The sequence below is a fragment of the Apium graveolens genome, chromosome 7 (assembly GCF_009905375.1).
Source record: "Apium graveolens cultivar Ventura chromosome 7, ASM990537v1, whole genome shotgun sequence".
Taxonomy (NCBI): Eukaryota; Viridiplantae; Streptophyta; class Magnoliopsida; order Apiales; family Apiaceae; genus Apium; species Apium graveolens.
This window is the reverse complement of record NC_133653.1, coordinates 206,172,066-206,192,265: the sequence shown is the minus strand read 5'-3', so window position 1 is coordinate 206,192,265 and position 20,200 is coordinate 206,172,066.

Genomic DNA, 20,200 nt, shown 5'->3' with positions numbered 1-20,200 from the left:
GTGATTTATAATTTTTAATATAGCTATACCATTTTATGTGAGAGTGTGATTGTATAACTATACGAGTTTACTAATTCAAATAAAAACTAACACGTAGCTATATCATTGATATGGGGTTAATTGTATAGTGTTGAATATGGAAAGTTTTTGCAACTTGTACATTTTTATCACATATTATCCTTGTTATTGAGGTGTATTAGGTATCATTCGGTAATAAATTGCAAAATTAATAATGTACAATGATAAAAGTTTGTCCAAAATTTTCTAAATATTAGTGAGTAACATTAAATATTAACTTAGTTTTGTAAATAAACACATATATACAATTTAATCTCTAACTGGGTAATTGTAAAATACTTGTAACTATTTTCTTATCCAACTGGATACCTTTTTCCAATATTTGAAAATGTTCATAACATGAATCAAGAAATTAAGATATTTTTTGATGTTGAAATCTAACACGAATGTCTCCATGCTTCTAATGCTTCTTCTAAAGGACATATTTGGGTTTAATTTCATGATATAACATTTTGTTACCTATAAAATGCATAAGGTAAAAGTTCAGCTTTTGGAAACTCCACCTTAGCCTATGCAACGACATTGAACTTTCATTTTAAGCCAACATTTATGTTCAAATGGTGGAACATTGAGCCGTCATCTTAAGCCAACATCTATATTGAAATGAAGGGTTTTAGGTACTAGACCAACTTATATCATAGTTTTCTAGCATGGTTACCTTGATAAAATATTAACCCAAATTTTTAGCATGGTTACTCTTATTATTTCATTTGCAAATTGTTGAATAAGTTTAGAACTAATAATGTGTGTTATGCCATAAAATTGACATGAATATTTCATCGAGTTATCGAAGGAAATGGGTCGGACAATCGCTGAAAAAGGAGTAAACCGAGTTCTGAAGAATATGTCTCTAGAGCCATAGGCGCGCCCTAAGTGGTGCTAGCCGCGACGGGCGGCTGTTTATGACGATGTCTGTGACGGTCATTTATGATGAAAAGTTGTGATGAAAATTTGGGATGAGTGTTTGTGACGAACGTTCATGACGGTTGCAATGAAGAAGATATTCAATGTTCTAACGATGAAGGTTACGACACAATAAGAAAGATTTGCAATGGTCGTAATGATGAAGGTTTACGACAGTCGCAACAATGAAAGTTTATGACAGTCGAAAATATGAAGGTTTACAACTATCGCAAGAACAAAAATTTACGACGGTTACAACAATGAAGGTTTATGATGGTCGGAGATGAAAGTTTACAACGATTGTAATTATGAAGGTTTTTGACGGTCGCTATGATGAAGGTTTACGACGGTCATTGACAACGAGGGTTTATGACGATGGACATTTATTATGAAATATTAACATTGATAAGAACGCTGTGGAAGAAGATGTTTCACAAATTGGAGAGAATAAAGGCAGTAATTGAAAAATAAGAAGTGACCCGGGATCTGGGGAATATGTCTTCGGACCCCTAGGGCGTGCCCCGAGGCCTTTGCCCGCAAGGGGTGGAGGTTTTGTGAAGGAAAATTGGTAACAACAAGAAGATTGCGAGGAAGGTTATTTTCACAACTAATCAAAGAAAAATTAATCAAATAAGCGATGGAGAGGAACCTCCGGAGAGCCTTGAACCCCTTAGGGCGCGCTTTAGGGGTCAAGAAGAGCCTTCGTAGGGCCTTGAACCTCCCAGGGCGCCCCTAAGGGTTATGAAGGGGCTTCCGGGAGCTCATTTTCCTGGAGAATTTTTGAAGGCATCGCTCGATAATCTTGCAAAATTGTCTTCGTATGTGTAGGTCGTTAAAACTTAGTGTGTGTTTTGGGAGCCCTGCCTCCGCATTCGATTGGTTATCCTCGTTGGGAGACTTTTGAGGTTATCTTGCACTTTTACACTTGGGATTATGCATCCTGTAGTTTCACTGGTTATCCCCATCGGGGGGAGATAATGCGCTTTAGGATTTTCGGTAAGTCATGGATATACTAACGATTATGATAGGCAAAGATAAAGGTAGCTGAGAGGATATTCACCGGCCGGGGAGTTTCCTTATCCGTGAAGTTCTGAAGTTCTTATCGAGCCTTGGACCTTTATGACTGGGCCGCATCGATGGGCATTTCTAAGGTAAATAGATATTCGAGTTACAATGGAAAGTTGGTTCGACAACTCCTGTTGGGCCTCAGAGTGAGAAACAAAGTCCAAATCGGTGTATTTTTCTCCAAAAACTATGTATGACTTGATCCTCTATGAATAGAGGTACGTAGGCACATTGTAGATTGTTGGAAATAAGAGCACTATATGACATCACCAAACACCCTTGCGATCTCAGGCCCCAATTCTTTAACATCATCATACTCTAACAACTTTTACGCCGAAAAACTACCATCACAGATCTTAATTCCGACCGTATACCTCGAATCTTTGTTAACCATATTATTACATATAAAATGCACACAAAGGGGGGTGAATGTGTGTTTCTTGATTTTTCTTAATTTAAAACTTTTTGAGTGTTTTCAAGAAATCAAGTTATGTGTTTGGCTTAGTTGAACTTCACAGACTAAATGCTTTATGGTGATAATTAATTGACTGTAAAAAGACACAGAAATAATTATCAAAACTCACTTGATCTTTATAATAAAAATCAAATAGGTTGTGTTACAAATCTAAGTTCTTGATATTTTAGAACTTAGCTTTAACTTCTTGAGAGAATACCAGAAAATCTAGACTGTTTGGTTACACTGGAACTAAGGACCCGTGACATGTTTTATATATCAACATGCACAGTTTAAAGAAATTTCACTAAAATAGACTAACATATTTTCTAAATTCCTTTTGTCTATTTTTATTTTAAGTGCTGTAAATCTGCATACAATCTTTTAGGTCTGCTACACTCCTTTGTCCAGTACATCTTGGCCCTTGATCTTGCACTCTTCAAGCTGCATTTGTAGACTTTCCATTTTAATGATAAAACGGCTTGTTAACAGATAATTTTGAATCTTAAGGATAGATGCATTCTGTAGTTGAAGTTGTTATCGAGATCTTCAAAGTGTATAAAGATTTCTATATCGTGATGTAGAATGGCTTGTCGATATCTCCACTTCTCTACATGTGCTTTTACTTGTGGATATCTCCACTTCTCTACATGTATAAATGACTTGTCGCTATCTCCACCTCTCTGCATGTGTTTTGAGTTGTCGATATCTCTACTTCTCTATATGCCAAACTGACTTGTCTACAAGTGAAGTGACTTCTCTACAAATAAAGTGACTTATATATAAGTAAAGTGACTTCTCTATAGGCCCAAATTGATTTCTCTATTGCACTTATATACAAATAAGCTCAATGCTACCATTAGTAGAATATTCTCTAATGAAATGGTACCTTACATAAATGAGCTTTGTTCTAGAATGATTAACAGGATTATCAATAATAGATATTACACTAGTATTGTCACACATGATAAAAATCTTTTGTAACACTAGTCCATAATCCATTAGTTGGTTTCTTACTATACCAGGATACAAGTCTTTGACCAAGAAATTGACAGCTTCCACTAGTGCTCTTTATGTCAACCCTGCATCCGGCAAAATCTGCATTTGTGTAACCAACAGCTTCAAAACCAGTTCCCTTAGGATACCACAATCCCAAGTTTGGAGCACCATTCAAATATGTAAAAATCCTGTTGACATCCATTAAGTGTGATTCTCATGAGCTTGAAATCTTGCACATAGATATGTAGCAAACATGATGTTTGGTCTACTTGCAGCCAAATAAAGTAGAGATCCAATCATTCCCCTATAAATTGAAATATCTACACTTTTTCCTTTCTTATATTCATCCAACTTGGTAGCTGTAGACATAGGAGTTGATGCAGGTGAGCTATCCACCATTCCAAATTTCTTCAAAAGATCTTTGACATACTTAGTTTGACTGATGAAAATTCCATCCTTTCTTTGACTTACTTGAAAGCCAAGGAAATAGCTTAATTCGCCCATCATGCTCATTTTCATATTCACTTTACATGAGTCTTGAGAATCTTTGACAGAGCTTCTCATTAGTAGAACCAAAGATGATATCATCCATACTAATTTAAACTAGAATTTTATCATCACAATGTTGCTGGTAAATGAGAGTTTTATCAATTGTCCCTCTAACGAATATATTGTTGATCAAGAATACTGAAAAAGTGGCATACCATGCGCTTGGTGCATGCTTCAAACAATAGAGAGCCTTTAGGAGTTTGTAGACAAAGTTAGGAAATTCTGGATCTTCAAATCCAGAAGGTTGTTGCACACAGAATTCTTCTTCTAATTTCACCATTGAGGAATGCACTTTTCACATCCATCTGATACATTTTGAAATTTGAGTGTGCAGCAAATACAATGAAGATTTTAATTGCTTCAAGTCTTACAACTGGAGCAAAATTTTCATCATAATCAATTCCTTCTTCTTATGAGTAGCCTTTAACAACCAACCTTGCCTTGTTTCAAGTAATAACACCATTTTCATCCATATTGTTCCTTACACCAACTTTTACCAATAATGCTTCTATTTTTTGGTGCAGGAACTATCTCCCATACTTTGTACCTTTCAAACTGATTTAGCTCATTCTGTATAGCAGTTATTCAATCAGGATCAAGTAGAGCTTCTTCAGTTTTTTAGGCTCAATTTGAGATAGACTGCAGGCATGTAGACCTTCATTTACAGTAGAACTTCTAATTCTCACACCAGCACTGGGATCACCAATAATAGTGTCTCTAGTGTGACTCATATCCTATTTTCTAGTGTGTTAATTTTGATGACTAGAAGTGTCCTCATTTTCTTCATTATTGGCATGACTTACGGAACTATCACCTCTTTCTCCCCCTGAGTTGTGCTGTCAAATTCAGGTGATTTCTTTCTTGAAATGAAATTTCATTTATAGAAATTATTGAATCACCAGCTTTCTCTTCTCCATTGTCTTCATTCTTTCTAGCATCTTCAAAATAATTATCGAGGTTGAGATTTTTAAAATTCAAAACTTCGATTTGACTTTCATCAATGTAGTCCGAACCAGGATACTTGTCATCATCAAAAGTCACATATGTGCTTTCCATAATTTTTTTTGCTCTATCATATAGATCCTGTAAGCAGTCCTTTCTAATGAGTAACCAAGAAAAATAGCTTCAAATACCTTAGAATTAAATTTGCCAACATATTCTGAGTTGTCTTTTAATGCAAAGCATTTGATTCCAAATACATGACGATGTTTAACTGTAGGCTTCTTCTTAGACATGATTGAGTAAGGTGACTTTTTAATACTTTTATTTACCAAGTATATGTTCTGAGTATAACATATTGTATTAACAGCTTATTCCCAAAAGTTTGGTGGCAACTTTGCATCCTGTAACATTGTTCTTGCAGCTTCGAATAGAGTTTTGTTCTTTCAACCATACCATTTTGTAGAGGTGTTCTTGGAGCTGAAAACTCTTGAGTAATACCCTTGTCTTTACAGAAATCATTCAGTATGAAATTTCTAAATTCAGTTCCGTTATTACTTTTTAATCTTTTCACATAATTGTGAGCTTCATCCCTTTTCTCAATCTTCTTTCTGTGTTCAATGATAATGTGTAGAGTTTCATCCTTGGAATCCATAGATTGCACCCAAGTGCATCTTGAGTAGTCATCCACCATTACTAGTACATATCTCTTCTTATAAATGGACATGACATTCACAGGACCAAACAAATTCATGTGGATAAGTTGTAGAGGAAGCATTGATAGAGTTCACATTTTTACTTTTGTGACTTGATCTTTTCATCTTTTCTTTCTGACAAGCATCACAAATTTCATATTGGACAAACTCCAATGCTGGAATGTTTCTCACTAATTCTCTTTCCACAAGAGTATTGATTGCCTTGAAATTTAAGTGAGAGTGCTTTTTTTGTCAAACTCTACATTGTTCACTTGATGCTTTGGTGTAGAAATAACACACCTTGTCCTTGCTTGCTGAGTTCATGTCTGTCACAAAAAAGATTCCTTTCCTTACTCCCTTGGAAGAAATTTCACCAGTCTTTCTATTTGTAATTGAACAATATTCTATTAAATTTTACTTTGAAACCTTTATCTTTGAATTGACTGACATTTAGAATATTAACTTCAAGTCCTCCAACCAGTGCTACATGTTGGATGATAATATTTTCATAAATTCAATTATCATATCACATTGTGAATCCCTTGTTGTTGTCTCTGAAGGTAACCAAAGGGTCAACCATCTTTTCAAACTATGATAGCAGGGCTCCATCACCCCTCATGTAGCTAGAACAACCACTATCAATGACCCATATAACTTTATTCTTCTTCTCCTCAAACTTTGATACAGATGACTCTCCTTCCTCTAATCCCATAAGAGCATAATTTCCATATTCTTCATTGTCAACTTCTTCATTTGTATCATCCCAACTTTTTTCCTCAGCAATATAAACGTTTTCTTGTTGCTTTTTCAGAAGAGCCTCATACTTAGCTTCAAGCTCAAAGTATGCCTTGTCTTTTTTCACCTTTTTTAGCTTCCTGCATTATGTGGAAAAGTGACCAAGCTCATCACAGTTATAACAACTAACCTTAGATATGTCCATAGATCCTGACACGTAGCCACCTTTTTCAGTTGTGTTTGTCTGAGATTTTCCTTTTCAGTTATTATTGTAGGAGGATTGACTTTTACCCTTGAAGTACCGGGGTTTCTTGACTCTTATGTTTGAGAATTTTCTTGCTAGGTAGGCTATAGACTGATCATTTCATCCAACTCATCAAGATTGTAGTATTCATCCTCTTCTTATTCCGGAATGACTTGTTTTTGAGGTTCCTAGCACTTTTGCTCAATAGGCTGTATAACTTGAATTTGGATTCAGTTTCATTTTCAATCATTTTCTAGTCATTTGCTATCACGGCACTTGACAAAACCACATTTCCTTGATTTATCTTTAATGATTTCTCTGCATCATCTCAACTTTACAGGTTTTTAGAACTCCATATAAAACCTCCAAAGTCATTTTTCCTATATCTCTTCTTTCTCTTATTGCAGGAATTTTTTGTTCAAAATTGTCAGGAAGAGTGAGCAAGAACTTCAGGTGGACCTCCTCAGCATCATAGAACTTGTCATGCAACTATAACTCATTTATCAGTTTGTTGAACCTCTCAAACACTTTAGTAATGCCTTCTTTTGGTTTAGCGATAAAACCTTCATATTGTGAGATCAGAAATCTTCTTTGGTTTGACCTCACTTCCTCAGTACCTTCACACAAGATCTATATCTTTTCCCAGTTTTTCTTGACTGACTCACAGTTGATAATGTTGTTGTATATAACATTTTTAAGAGACTCAATCAAAATGAGTTGCAAGTCACTGTTAAGTGAGACCTTTTCTTTCTCTAGCTCAGTGTATGTAGATGAATCTTTTGGAGCATAATGACTAGGAATAACAACATTATCTTGTGTTGTTTCAGGTACACGCTCCATGGGAAAGAAGGGTCCATTCTTTAAAATCTCAAGGTACAGTGAATGAGCCATCTTGATGAACAACATCATCTTCTTCTTCCACGGAGTGTAGTTTTCTTTATCAAAGACATGGATCTTGATATTGCTAAGCTTTTATGCACTTATGCTTCCAAGATCTAATATGTTTGCTTTTAGATTTGCTCTGATACCACTTGTTAGGTATGAAATGCACATAGAGGGGGGGGTGAATGTGTGTTTCTTGATTTTTCTTACTTGAAAACTTTTTTAGTGTTTTCAAGAAATCAAGTTATGTGTTTGGCTAACTTAAACTTCATAGACGAAATACTTTGTAGTGATAATTAATTGACTGTAAAAAGATAGAGAAAAAATTATCAAAACTCACTTGATCTTTATATTAAAAATCAAATAGGTTGTGCTAAAAATCTAAGTTCTTGATATTTTAGAACTTAGTTTCACCTTCTTGAGAGAATACAAAAAAATCTAAACTGTTTGGTTACAGTGGAATTAAGAACTCATGACATGTTTTATAGATCACATGCACAGTTTACAGAAATTGCACTAAAAAAGACTAACATATTTTCTAAAGTCCTTTTATCTTTTCTCCATTTTAAGTGCTGCAAATCTGCATACATTCTAGGTCTGCTACACTTCTTTGTCCAGTACATCTTGGCTCTTGATCTTTCACTCTTCAAGATGCATTTGAAGAATTTCCATTTTAATGATAAAACAGTTTGTTGACAGATAATTTTGAATCTTCTGCATAGATGCATTCTATAATAGAAGATGTTATCGAGATCTTCTTTTAGGTATGATGTGCAACGCAGAGGGGGTGAATGTGTTTTCTTGATTTTCTTGATTATCAGATAGTGTTTTTGGCTTTTGGAACTTAACAACTAGAAATTAATTTGTAGTGATAAATGATTGAATGTAAAGACATAAGTAATTTATCAAAAATCACTTAATTTATATTAAATCAATTTTGTTGTACTACAAATTTGTGTTCTTGAATGATAAGAACTCGGCTACTTCTATTGAGAGAATACAAGATTTCTAGATCTGTTTTGTTACAACTAAACAAAGGACCCGTAACATGTTTTATACCCGTAACATGTTTTATTGAACAACATGCACATCTTACAAAGATTACACTAAAATGGACTAGCACATATTCTAAAGTCATTTATCTATTTTCACTTTAAGTGCAATAAATCTTCATATAATCTAACAGGTTTGTGACCCTCCTTTGTCCAGTTCATTTTGGCCCTTGAACTTGCATTCTTTATGCGGCATTTGTACACTTTATAATTCAGTGATAAAATTATTTTTGACTGATAATCTTGGATCTTCAAGATGTCTGTATTCTGAATTTTGAGGATGTTGTCAAGATCTATTTTACTATATAAAGAAGTCACATATCGATACGTAGAATAACATATCGATATCTCTACTTCTCTGTAAGTACTATTACTTGTCGAGATCTCCAGTTCTCAGCAAGTAGATTAACTTGTCGATCTCTCCAGTTCTCTATATAGGCTTTTGACTTGTCGATATCTTCAGTTCTCTACAAGTAGATTTTGACTTGTCGACATCTCCAGTTCTCTACATGGACATTTTGACTTGTCGATATCTTCAATACTCTACAAGCAGATTGACATATCGATATCTCTTTGGACTTCTCTACAAGTCATTTTTGACTTCTCGACATACATCTCTATACTTCTTGATCTGTGACTTGTCGATATGTGACTTAGAAAATTTTTCCAAAATTAACATTATTCAATTTCAATCTTCGATACTTCTCTTTGAGGCATGATCATGATTGATCTTTTTCCAGAGTTTATTTCTCAGCTTCATGGATGTTTCTAGAAAAATCCTCCAGTCTAATCCTCTTAACACTTTTATGGACTCAAGAAATACAAATACAAAATATAATAAGATTATCATACAACTGATTTTTAGGGTTGACAGAGTGACTTAGTCTTGTTATGTACATGCATGTCTTGCACAACAATCTCCCTTAATTTGTGAGAAGATTACTTGTCACAAATTCATACCTGATAACAAGACTAACCCCAAGCTAAAATTTAAAAAAAACTGACAGATCGACAAAGTACAGGTTTTATACATTCTTGTCATTACATTCAGAATAAATTTACAAAATCATCTAAATTCTCATATCCTAGTTATTTTCTAATTCAATCCTTGAGTTTGACAAGGCACTCAAGTTCTTCAATTATTCTAGATCCTCTTAGAGCTTCCACTAGTTTGATCCATTCATTTAGTGAGTAACTGTCAAGATATTTTATTCTGAACCTTGATAATATATGAGTCTTAACATTTAGAAACACAACATTAGAGAAATTCTACTCAACCCTTGTGCTTTAAGCTCATTTGACCTTTTCTCAAACATCTCAATTTCTTTAGCATACTTTATCTCATTTGCTTCCCTCTCAGCCTTCTTTCTTGCATGCCTTTTGTTATATCCGGAATATGACGTGTAATTATTTTTATTAATAAATAAATATTATGTGATTATTATATGAATTTTGGTGAATTATCAGTGAAGTGGTATCTCTGTTTGGATATGTAAATATGATATAATTTGAGTAATTTAATTTTTGTATGTCCAAAATAAAATATAGATAATTGTCATATTTCTCTATTAATTTTTATGTTGATTTATGATTTAATAAATAATTTATGGATTTAATAAATTATTTTTCCGAGTATTTATAAACTATTTTGTATAATCGGGAACCAACCGACTTCAATCGTTTTTTACGTTTTTACAACCCGAAACTCTTCCGAAAACTCCGTCGGGTAGCTTTGTTGATCATCCGTCGGGTAGCTTTGTTGATCATCCGTCGGGTAGCTATTTGACACTTGACTCCATTTCATTTATACAGAATTACAAGACATCTCATATTTACAATTAGTCAACCTATTCTGCATATCTACTAGTAGTCAACTTGACTCATATGCTACTACAGAATCTACACAAAGTTGTTTGCAGAAATGTGCTACAATACTTATTGTTACATAAACTACTCACTCGATGGATATCAAATCATCATCCGTCGGGACTATATTGAATCATCCTTCGGGACTATATTTGACCATCCGTCGAATGCTACAAAATTCACTAAATTAAATCTACTAAGGTGTTTTATATGATTTATCATCAAGTTCACAACATATTCCTAACAAGAATGTTTCATATTATAAAGTATGTTTCTCGTATTTAAAATAAATTTTTAGAAAAAATTTGACAACGACTCCTCTATTTATAAGCCTACCCGTCGAAACATCATCGACGTCCAAAATCACAACAATCACAATCCATAACACAAATCCCCACACGACTTTCAAAACAACAAATCATTTTCGTTTCGAAATATAGTTTTACGAGTTATTTTATTTATTTGTAAATTTAGGACTCAGAATCAATTCATCACCGTCCGCTCGAAAAAATTCATCGCGGACGGCGGCAAAATTTTCGGGGCACCCAATTACTCGAGTTCCAACAAAAAAAATTCACCGATTACAAAACAATTTTTCTCCCGCACGAATTATAATATCACGAATATTTATTCAAGTAATTCCTGCAATGAAAAGAATTAAATCAGAATTAAAATAATCAGCCCACAACCAGCCTCACTGTTAGAGGCCCAATAACAACAAGGCCTAAATTAATAGGCCCAAAGACAATAGCCTAACGGAGCAACAAGAAGCACAACAAAAACACGGCCACAAGACAGCCACAAACACGGCCACCGCCGCACACACCAACACACACATAGCACACACAATTGCACACACACATATATACACTATTGTATATATATACCAAGAAGTCGGAACCAGAACCGAGACCAAGCCACCGGAAGAACACGACAACGGCGACGGAACAGGAGCAAGAAACCAGCGAGAAAGAAGAGAAAATAAGAGAGAACAGAGAGAGAACATAGATATAAAGTGTGAGAGAAAAGAGAGAGAGACTGCGTGTGATGTTCGGGTGTGTTTATTTGTGGGCTCCCCTGCTGTTGACAAGTATCGAATTAAATGAATACGTGTCAATTTCTTTTATAAGATTTTGACACGTATCCCCGACATATCCGGGAACCCAAAATTTACCTCGAATTAGGCGATTTATCGAACATAACCGCGGTAAAAAAATAAACTGAAAAAATACCAAACATGTTTTAAAATTTAAAAAATATCCCGAAATTAATAAAACGTAAATTTCGTAATTTTAAAGCCATTTCTGAAACACAATTTATACTCTCTTTTAACAATTAAACGAATCAACGCGCGTGTGAAATTAATTCTAAAAATTTCCAAAATAATTTTAAAATTCTCGAAATATTATAAACTTCATAAAATATGAGTTTCGTGATTTTTGAAGAATTCTGGAATTAAATACGGATTTTACAAATAAATGCAATCAAAAAATCATTTAAAAATAAATAATCAACGAAATATTAATCTCTCAATTTTATAAATTCCTAAAAATATTTATTGAAATTATAAAATTATAAAAACAATTTTAGAGACAATCCAAATATTTATGTAAATAAAACTATAATAAAATCACTTTTAAAAGTGAAACAAAATAATACAACTCAATAATTAATTACACAATTCAATCCTATACACCAATAAATCATACATAAATAATAAGAGACAACACACAGATGTCAAAATTTATACACATGTTTTATTTAATTAATTATTCAATAATTACACTTTTTAAAATAATACAAAATATACGAGTCGTTATATCCTTCCCCCCTTAAAAAGATTTTGTCCCTAGAATATGACTTAACTGAACAAATGAGGATATTTATCAAGCATGTCTGACTCTAACTCCCAAGTAGACTCTTCTACTCGAGAATTTCACCATAGTACTTTCACTGTGAGAATTGACTTATTTCAAAGGACTCGCTCTTTACGCTCTAAAATCTGGATTGGTTGTTCCACATAGGACAAATTTGGCTGAAGCTTAATTGATTCATACTCTATAACTTGATTCGAGTCAGGAATGTATGGCTTCAATATGGATACGTAGAACACATTATGGATATACTGCAATTGCGGCGATAACGCTATCTCGTAAGTGACATTCCCTATTATCTTTAAAACCTCAAATGGTCCTATATACCTTGGGTTGAGTTTACCTTTCTGACCAAATCGCACAAATCCTTTCCAAGGTGATACTTTTAGCAATGCCAATAAACCTACTTTGAAATTCATATCTTTTCGATGCAAATCTGCATTTTTTCTCTGTCTATCATGGGTTGCTTCTAACCTTTTCCAAATCAATACCACTGCATCTTTAGTCTGCTGAACCAGTTCGGGACCTAATACTTTCTTTTCTCCTACTTCATCCCAATACAATGGTGATCTACACTTGCGTCCATACAAAACTTCGTAAGGCGGCATTCAAATACTGGCATGATAACTAAATCAAAGGTAAGTGTTCGTCCCAATTTCCCTTAAAATCTAAAGCACAAACTCTTAACATATCTTCTATGGTCTGGATTGTTCTCTCACATTGACCGTCTGTCTGAGTATGATAGGCGGTACTCATATTCAGCTTGGTTCCTAGACATTCTTTGAACTTGGTCCAAAACCTTGAATTAAATCTTGGGTCTCGATCTGATATAATGGATACAGGAACTCCATGCTTGGTCACTATCTCATCCAAATATAACTTAACTAGCTTTTCCAAAGAATACCTTTCGTTGATTGGAGGAAATGTACCGACTTTGTCAATCTATCAATGATTATCCAAATAGCGTCGTGATTAGCTCTCTTCTTTGGCAATCCCACTACAAAATCCATTGCAATCTCTTCCCACTTCCACTGGGGAATCTCCAAAGGTTGTAATAATCCACTTGGCCATTGATGTTCATTTTTACTGTTTGGCACACGTGACATTTGCTAACCCAATTTGCGATATCCTTTTTCATTCCTGGCCACCAGAAGTTTTTCTTCGAATCTTGGTACATCTTAGTGCTACCAGGGTGGATAGAAAATCGAGAATTAGGCGCTTCATGTAACACTTCATTCTTCAGTTCTGTCACATTGGGAATCCAAATTCTGGAAGAGAATTTAAACATACCTTGGCTATCCTTTTGGGTGCATAGATCTTCTCCTATCAGATTATCCAATTCTTGTTCCATAACTCCCTCTTGATATCTTTTAATCTTATCCATCAATGTTGGTTGGAAGGTAATCTCGCACAGTTGCTCCTTACTTCCTCTTGGTACTCAAACTTCAATCTCCATCTTTTCTAAGTCTCGTGCTAGCTCATCCGCAATCTGAACCATATTCAGCTTCTCTTTTCTGCTCAAGGCATCAGCCACCACATTGGCTTTACCTGGGTGATAGTTAATTGAACAGTCATAGTCCCTGATTAATTCCAACCACCTTCTCTGTCTCATGTTCATGTCCTTCTGCGTGAATATGTATTTCAAGCTCTTATCATCCGTATAAATATCGCACTTTTCTCCATACAAGTAATGTCTCCACAATTTCAAAGCAAATACCATAGCTTCCAACTCAAGATCATGGACTGGATACTTCTGTTCATGAGGCTTTAGTTGACTGGATGCATAGGCGATGACTTTGTCGTGTTGCATTAGTACACAACCTAAACCTTTCAAAGAAGCGTCGCTATAAATCACAAAGTTTCCCGTCTCATCTAGCAAAGCTAGTACTGGAGCTGATACTTGAAAGAGATATGTCCTAAGTCCAATCATGTATGAGGATTTAGGAATAACTTTTATGTAATCTATTTTGATTTCATTGATATTAATAAAAAACTTGTTTTGTTTTTATTGCGGTCTCTATCTATTCAATGTTTAAATAAGATATACCACAGTTTAGAGTAAGGCTTTTTATGGATTGTGATGAGATCATAATAATGAGACCTAAAAGATGATAACTCTAAACTTAAATAGTTCCTGTTCATAGGATTACTAACTGGTAATTAATAATCCGCAAAGATCGGTACATACTGTGTTTGCTTCATTATGAAGGATGTCTGTTCTCATAGACATTTGTGTGGTGACACTATAGCTAGTATGTAGGTGCTTATTATAGAATAAGTTCACTGAACATAACTCACACAGCTGAACAACTGATGGAGTTCACTCACGTGTCAGCAGTTGTTCACATAGTGATAGTTGTTCAAGTATCATTATACTTGAGGTCATCATAGTCATCTTGTGTACACTGAACTATGCTTTGGTTTAGTTCTTAGTCTCAAGGGACAATTATAAGGGCTCTACTGGGTATGGGAATTTGTACACGAAGATAGTGTATGATCAATAAAGGATCTACCCCTTCCAGTGAAGGAAGAGAATGTTCAATGCTGATCCACTTATGCTAGTTCGGGAATCTCTGGCCAGAGTGAATGAAATTAGAAAGGAGTTTCTAATTTACATTAAATAGAACTAAACATAGTGAATGGGAAAGCAAGTGATTAAATAAGATAGGCTTAACACAAGTTCCATGCCTTGTATTTAATCGTGACATTGCAGGGTCGAAGGAATTGATTGTACGGTAACTACTCACTTAATTGGTTCTTAGTATTCTAAGCAGTGAATTCGTATTATTCGGATAGTCGCGATATGCTGAGAAGTATCCCTCACGATGTAGAATAAATATGATTAATTAATTAATCATATTGAATGAATTAGAGAATTTATATAAATAATGATAAAATAGTTTTATTATTATTTATTTCTACTACCGGCTTAATATTGAACCTACAGGGTCACACCATAAAAGAGAATGATTTAATGGTGGAGGAATTAATTACTAATGGCTGATAATTATTTATTTATGAAATAAATAATTAATTGACAAATTTAATAATTGATTAGATGAGATTTAATTGATTATAAATTAATTAAGAAAAGGTTCTTAATATTATTAATTAAGAATTTAATTTTTAGAAATTAAATCAAGTGAGAGAATTATTTCTAAAAAGTTTAGAAAAAGGATTAATAATTAAAAGGTATTTTAATTATTAGTGAGAATAATAAAGGGTTAATAATAATAATATTTTATGGGAAAATTTTTAGCTGAAAATTTTGCCTATAAATATACTATTATAGACCCTATTTTTGCCTCAACCAAAAAGATTTACAAAACCCTAATTCTCTCCATCTCCTCCTCCTTCATTACATCATTTTCTTGGTGGATACCGGTGGAGTGCTTCACACTTGAGGAGCAGCTGCTAAGGATCTCCGTTCATCGTTTTTGGATCGCCATTAAAGACCTCCATCTTTCCATTAACGTAAAGCTTCTTAAGGTAAACATACTGAACTACGAATTAAATATTATTTTTCGCATGGATCCTGCGGAGAGTTTCATTTTTTTTTTAGATTTAAATTTACGTTTTCGCTGCATTTATGTGCTAAAAACCCTTCAATGGCATCAGAGCTACTTGCGAAAAGTTTTTAATTCGTTTATGTGTTTAACTGTTTTCGATATATGAGCATGTACGTGATTCGCCATGATTTGATGTTGATATAATATGCTTATATATGTATGGTTTTGAATATATGATATTCATGTGAGTTGTATAATCATAAGATGATTATGTAATCTGTATATATACTGATATATACATGATTTATATTTGTTCTAATTATGAGAATCATATTAGATACGGATTCTGAATTGGCTGCTGCAGATTTACTGAAATCTGGGTCTGGTGTCCGATTTACGCAAACGAATACCCAATTCCATAGGTAAACGAGCGTGTGAACAAAACTGATAGCTATAGCTATCAACGACTTGTCTGTAAGGCGTTTGACGTCGTTTACTGCCCGTAAACAGTGATTCTTGTTTTTCTGATTTGATTCTGATTTTTGTCATATTTTCTTTTTATGATTAGATCATGGATAATATGTATGTTAAGATCAGATTATGTGTTTTAACATGCTTTTATGTGTTGTATGAGCATGATGGATGGTTATGGCCTTTTGACCTTAGTGTAATGGTTTTGGTTTTGGTTTTAAATGCGACCTGCATGTCGTCAATCTTTGTAATCATAAATCTCGAATGTAACAGTTATTCTTGTAAGTTCATTATATTAGTTTTACTTTCAATCATGTAATGTAATTGAAGACTCAAGAAGGCTATCCAATGGAGGTGATACAAAGAAGAAGACGAGGCATACAAGAAGTCTAAACAAAGAAGAAGACTTACGTAATAAGTAGTTGTATTTATTTTCATCACCATATTAGATTGACCTTGATCTTTATCATGAGCTTGATAAAGATCACATAGGATGGGGCCATAACCAAACACATTTACTTTATTGCACTTTACATTTACTTGTTTATTTAATTTTATATATGAGATATATGCCTATGTTTACCATGCGATGATAGATTTAGGTGAACTTAAATCCATATAAGGCGTGCTCTAGAAAATCTAGAATAGGAATTGTTTATTGCCTTAACAATAAATATTATGAATACGATCATGAGATTCTTGTGTTTATGAAACACGTAATTGAATATGAATTTTCAATATTGAGAGAAAGGATGATTCTGTCAACAACAGATTTCTATCTGTAAGAAAGGGTTATTAAGTGACGCCTCTTGACAATGCTCCACCCGATCTGGGAATCATCTGATTATCGATTATTGATTTGAAATATTTAATTTAAAAGGAAGAGTCTCTTTATAATATGATTATGATTGTAACGTAATATAATCCCTCTAAAATTAAATAATATCAAGTAGTAATTGGCCAATGAAACAACGGGCTTGTGTCGGTCATAGTCTTCCAACATGGTAGAAAGTGGTTCTTATTTTAAATCATTGTCGTTTCGTGCTACAGCCGAGGGCTTTGATTTTGAAATAAGAAATACTTGTCTATTACATATAGATGTGTACATTGAATTAGAATCTAAAGGTCGGTACGTGCTACAGCCGTGGGCCTTTGGAGACTGATTCAATTGTATGAAATGTTGGGTTAGACTTCACTTAGAATATTGAGTTTATCATGCCACGGCCGTGATTCAATTATTCAAGAGGCTAAACTTATATTAGGGAATAACATAAGATGTAATTGATAAGAGTTGTCTGCCTATTGAACATCACATGACGTTTCGTGCCACAGCCGAGGTTGTGTGATGGAATGTAGGATCCATATTCCCACTAGCATTATGAATGCTTAATTTTCACTTAGGGGGTTGAAAAAATTAGATAAACTAGTGGGAGACACTTATAAATAAAGACCCGATTCATATAGTGTTTTGAAATGAAATTGAATATTTGCTAAGTGTTGTTATGTGTTTATCATTTACAAATTTACTATATTCGTTATGTCTTCTGCACTATCACTCCGGAGTATACTAGATGCTCACAAGTTGACTGGTCCTAATTTAGCTATTTGTTTTCACTATAACAAGTTGGAGCACTGGAAGAGGAACTGCAAGGTTTACCTTGCAGAATTGAAGAAGAAGGGTAGTGAGACTACCTCTTCTGATTCAGGCATGTTCATGATCGAAGTTAATATGTCACTAGGTCAAATTTCTAATTGGGTATTAGATACCGCCTGTTGTTCTCATATTTGCAATTCGTTGCAAGGACTAAAGGGAAGTAGGACTCTTGAAAAAGATGAGGTGATTATACGTATGGGCAATGGAGCAAGGGTTGCGACCATATCTGTAGGATCATTTAGTTTACATATGCCCACGGGAAAGACTATTATTTTGAATAATTATTATTATGTTCCCTCTATTGTGAGGAATATTATTTCTATTCCTATGTTGGATGTGGATGGTTTTTCATTTATTATTAAGAATAATGAATGTTCTATCCTTAGAGATAATGTTCTTTTTGGACGTGGCATTTTAAATAATGGTCTGTATGTATGTGACATAGAGCATGATTTACTTCAGATTGAACAAACTAATAAAAGAAAAATAGATGATGAAAATCTAACCTATTTATGGCACTGTAGGCTAGGTCATATTAGTGAAAATAGACTGCGGACATTGCATAAGGAAGGGTTACTTGACCCCTTTGATTTTGAATCATATCCTACATGTGAGTCTTGTCTATTGGGTAAAATGACCAAATCTCCATTTAGTGGACATGGAGAGAGGGCTGCAAATTTGTTAGGATTGGTACACACAGATGTATGTGGACCAATGTCTACGCAAGCCATGGGTGGATTTTTGTACTTCATTACTTTCATAGATGATAGATCTAGATTCGGATATGTGTATTTGATGAAACACAAGTCTGAAGCCTTTGAAAAGTTCAAAGAATATAAACATGAAGTGGAGAAACAAACCAAACACAGTATTATAACTCTTCGATCAGATCGAGGTGGTGAATACTTGAATGGAGAGTTTCTAGATTATCTCAAAGAAAATGGTATAGTCTCCCAGTGGACTCCTCCATATACTCCACAGTTAAATGCGGTATCTGAAAGGAGAAATCGAACTTTGTTAGATATGGTTCGGTTCATGATGAGCTATGCCAATCTTCCAGTATTCCTATGGGGTTATGCATTGGAAACCTCGGCATATTTACTGAATAAGGTGCCTTCCAAATCTGTTCCTCAAACACCATATGAGATATGGAAAGAAAGGAAACCGAGTCTTAAACACGTTAAGATTTGGGGATGTCTAGCTTATGTCAAGAAAGTTGATCCAGATAAGCTGGAATCTCGATCCATAAAATGTAATTTTGTGGGATATCCTAAAGAGACTTTGGGGTATTACTTTTACACCGATCATCGGGTGTTTGTCTCCAGACATGCTACCTTCTTGGAAAAGGAGTTTATCCTTGAAGGAAACAGTGGGAGCAAAATTGAACTTGATAAAGTTCAAGAAGCACAAACTACTACGGATCAAGTGGAAACACCTGTTCAGACTGAACAACCTTCTGTGGAACAGCCCATTCGTAGGACAGGGAGAGTGTCTAGCCAACCTGAGAGGTATTATGGCCTTATCATTGAGAATGACAATGAGTTGTCAATCATTGATGATGACGACCCTGTGACCTATAATGAGGCTATGAGTAGTGTTGACTCAGAGAAATGGTATAGTGCCATGAAATCCGAAATGAAATTTATGTATGCCAACCAAGTATGGACTCTGGTTGAGGCGCCTGAAGGTGTTAAGCCTAATGGGTGCAAGTGGGTATACAAAAGAAAGATTGGAGCAGATGGCCAGGTGGAGACCTATAAGGCCAGGCTCGTGGAAAAAGGATTCAAATAAAGGTAAGGGATTGACTTTGATGAAACTTTTTCGCCTGTAGCCCTGTTAAAATCAATTCAGATTTTGCTTGCGATTGCTGCTTACTACGACTATGAGATCTGGTAAATGGATGTGAAAACGGCCTTTCTCAATGGGGAACTTGAGGAGGAAGTGTATATGACACAGCCAGAGGGTTTTCTTTCCAAGGGAAATGAACACCTAGTGTGTAAGCTGCTGCGAACCATATATGGTTTAAGGCAAGCTTCTCGTAGATGGAACATCCATTTTGATGAGATAATCAAAGAGTTTGGTTTTATCAAAAACATAGATGAACCATGTGTCTACAAGAAGGTTAGTGGGAGCGCGGTAACATTTCTTGTATTGTATGTAGATGATATACTTCTTATAGGAAATGATATACCGATGCTACAATCAGTCAAAGTATGGCTATCAAAGAACTT